General features: G+C 34.6%; 1 long non-coding RNA gene across 1 annotated transcript; it reads left to right on the top strand.

The window, feature by feature from the left end:
* Positions 1–1,818: 1,818 nt before the first annotated feature.
* Positions 1,819–3,383, top strand: LOC136219991 (uncharacterized). The gene is made up of 3 exons (XR_010684351.1): positions 1,819–1,872; positions 2,023–2,127; positions 3,115–3,383. It is a non-coding gene; the product is annotated as an uncharacterized lncRNA (long non-coding RNA).
* The last annotated feature ends 508 nt before the right edge of the window (positions 3,384–3,891 follow it).

A 3,891-nucleotide genomic window follows, 5' to 3' on the forward strand; every position in this document is an offset into this window, starting at 1 on the left:
AAACATTTGGCCACGTCCGTCTGAATGTTAATTGTGAACATTCTGTTTCTCACCATGGGTACTCGTGCAATCAGCTCCTTTTTCTTATTCAACAGGAGTAGTTTCCGGTCCACCATGTGAACTTCATAATTTTTCTCTAGTAACTGTCCTAAACTCAAAATATTGCTTTTCATGCTAGGAACATAATAAACATTATCAATAAACTGGTGAGCGCCATTTTTTGAGCCAAATAAGAATTGTTCCTTTGCCTGTAATAGGAACCTTGGAGGAATCTCCAAATAAAACATTACCGCGAACGGATTCATAGAGCTCCACGAACATCTTTTTGTCACCACACATATGGTTACTTGCCGCATTGTCAAGATACCATATATTATTTTCGCGATTTTTTTCACCTTCGTAGGTAAGTAACACAGTGCCAGTTACTTCCTCATCTTGAATATTATTGGCAGTCTCCTCTACCTCCTTAGGCGGACTCCAACATTCCACTGCGTAGTGATCGTACTTAGAGCAATTGTAACATTGAATGTTGGACTTGTCGCGTCCTTCATTCGGCCTCCAGTTTCCTCTTCCTTGACCGCGTCCTCGTCCTCTTCCTCTGCCTCTGATGAATTGAGTGCTTCTGTCATTGTTGTTGTTGCCGTTTTCATTTCTGCCTTGACTTCTACCACGTCCTCGTCCTCTACCATTTCCTCCTCGACCTCTTCCACGTCCTCTGCCGGACTGACTACTTTCGCCATTTTTAAACACAGTCTTCATTACTAAGACTTGTTCTGCGGAATCTTCTCTTCGTTTCTCAAACCGCTCCTCACGTGCTTGTAATGACCATACAACCTCATCTACGGACATTTCGCTGATGTCTCTGGACCCTTCCATAGCCACCACTACATAATCAAACTTTGGTAGTAGTGATCGCATAATTTTTTCAACAATTCTGGAGTCTTCAATTTTTTCTCCATACTGTCGCATCTCATTTACGACAGATTTTACTCGGGATGAGTAATCACTAATGGTAGCTTCTGCAAACGAACTTTTTTAACTTTCTCCTCCCTTTGAAGAGAAACTCGTAAAATTTCCCACGCTTGTTTGGCAGTGGTAGCTTCAGCTACTTTCTCGAACATTAATTCATCCAAACCTTGATGGATGAGAGGAAGCGCCTTTTGATCACTTTTGTGATTTTTCTGCAGAGTATCTTTTTCTGTCTGTGTCAACGCTACTTCGTTGGCTGGGACTACGTAGCCTTTTTCAACAATGTCCCAGACATCTTGACATCCGAGTAACGCCTTCATTCGAATACACCAACTTGAATAATTGGTTTTGGTGAGCTGAGGGTATTGATAAGGAAGTTTGAGACCGTCTGACATTTTTTGTTAGGATCTTTGAAGCACTTGGTTTTGAGATAGTATAATTATTTTTTGCGGAAGACTTGCTCTCGTAACGTGGCCCTGATACCACTTTGTTAGAGAAATAAAATATTTAATACTACAAATACTCACTATAAACAACTTTAATTGAATAAAGCACTATAATTATTCATGCATTTCACTCCGTCTATCACTTTGACTTCTCCCACACTTCACTCACGTGATTGCATTTTTATTTTTATTTTTTATTTATTTTTTATTTTTATTTTTATACTAAAAATTAAGTTTAGTACTTTTAACAGTACTTTCCAAAAAAAAAAGAATCAGTAGGATAAATTTACGTTTCTCAAAAAATGATAGGGACCAATTTGTATCTTATCCACACAGCACTAATCGAAATTTCTACCTATAAGTTAACAGACTCGTAATCACACTACACAACACCTAACCTAATCAAAATTTCTCTGAACAGCAGCCGCCATTAGAGTTTTTTTTGTTCAAATCACAGGTATGGATTTCCTTAATTCTTAAAATTATTTTCAGTTTTTTTTTTGATCAAAATTATTTTCAGTTTTCATTTTTTATTTTATTTTATAGAAATGTTCATTTTCATATTAATTGCTATTTAATTCATGATTTTTTTGCTGTAATTTTGTAGATTTAACAGTCGAATCCTTCCATTCCAAATGAGGAATAGCTTATTAAGAACACTCCAATCCTTTAATTTCGTATCCATGATCAGAGACGAGTTGATTCGTAGAAGGTTTTTTAATTTTTAAATTATAATTAATTTTGAGATTTTGCAATAATTAATTACATTGATTGAAATTTCTTGTTTTGTTAGAGAAGCCAAATTCAAAGCTAAAATCCACGCTTTTATAAATCATCCGGTACGCGTCTAATTCATAAATTAGACAGTAGATCTGAAGTATTTATGGATTTAGAATTTTAAAATGGAAATTTAAAGCATCTAGAGATGTAAGCATGCGGGACGGGGGATGAAATTTCCATTCCCATCTCCCAATTAGTTGAGAATTTCTGATCATTACGAGTTAAATTGGGATAAATTTATCAGCATCCACATCCCTGTGAAGATCCCCATTTTCAAAAATCTTATCCCAATTCCCGTAGGCGGGGAATCACTTTTTATGCTAAAAAAAATCACTAAGCTGTGACTGTAAACAAGTCTAATATCATAAGGTGGAGATTCAAAGCATTCTAAGGCTTTGATTTAATAAGGTGCATGTGAACATTGTTGTTGTCTCACATATTTAAAGAGTCATATAACTTCAGTTTAGCAATATGGAATGTTTAACATAGGCGGAACTTAGCGGACAGATTCTCGATTTCGAGCGCCTAAACAGTAAATTACGAAGTATTAACAATCCTTATCAAATTTTCCAAACCACAAAAAAACTAAACATTGAAAACAATCAATCACCTAATTAAAATGTAGCTAAATAATAAAAAACAAAATAGTCATCACAGGAAATAATCCAGGGATCCCATCTGGATTAATGGGGTGGGGATAAAATTATACATGGCTCCATCGAGGCGGATCACTGACGACACGAAAAATCTCCGTTTACATCTCTAAAAGCATTCTAAAGTTTAGATTTAATAAGTCTAAACAAAAGTTTTTTTTTGGTAAGATTCACGCGAACACTGTTATCTATGGTATTATTATTTGATTGTTTAATTAGAGTAGTAGATAAATTTTGATAAAACGTCGGCGTTTTGGTTTGTGAAGGTGCCAATTAGAGATAAATTTTGATAAAACGTCGGCGTTTTGGTTTGTAAAGGTGCCAATTAGAATTATTCATTTCGCACACCCAACCCTCCAAGTATGGCACCGGCACATGCAGAAATTATGTGAGGAACGCAATTGTGGAAAAAAAGTTAGACATATATGTGAATTATCGTGTACTAGATATATATTGGCTAAAAGTTCGACTTTCACCATCTATTATCTACAAAGACCACTTACAACAACCCCTCGTCAATGTTACAGGTTCCTTCTTTCCCTATATTCTAATTAATTCAACAATTAATTTATTTTAGTTATTACATTAGGGGGTAAATAATTTTTTACGTAACACACCGTTGAAAAGCACATTCTAACATCCCTATTTTTTTTTTTTTTTTTTTGTCAATATTTGGTTATTTTGTCTAATTATTTTAAATTTTTAACCGAATATATCTTATTTTTCAAGACAACTATAGTACGATATAAAATGACCATGTTACTCTATATCAAATATAACGGTTAAAAATCTAAAAAAAATAGACAGAAGTATTACAGTAATAAGAAACAGAGAAAACTCTTGATAGAGAGGAGAAGATACAGTTTCAGTGTTTGCATGTTGATGGAAGACGAAATGGAGGAGAAGAAGATAAGACCTTTGGCTTTCCTTGAAGAGTTTCTCGATAAGTAAGAGATCAATCAAAGTACAATAGTTCCCAAGTCTTAATAATTTTCGAAGGGTTATTTTAGTCTTTGCACAAAGATCCAAGGGCAATTTAGTCA

The sequence above is a fragment of the Euphorbia lathyris genome, chromosome 2, assembly GCF_963576675.1.
Source record: "Euphorbia lathyris chromosome 2, ddEupLath1.1, whole genome shotgun sequence".
Taxonomy (NCBI): domain Eukaryota; kingdom Viridiplantae; phylum Streptophyta; class Magnoliopsida; order Malpighiales; family Euphorbiaceae; genus Euphorbia; species Euphorbia lathyris.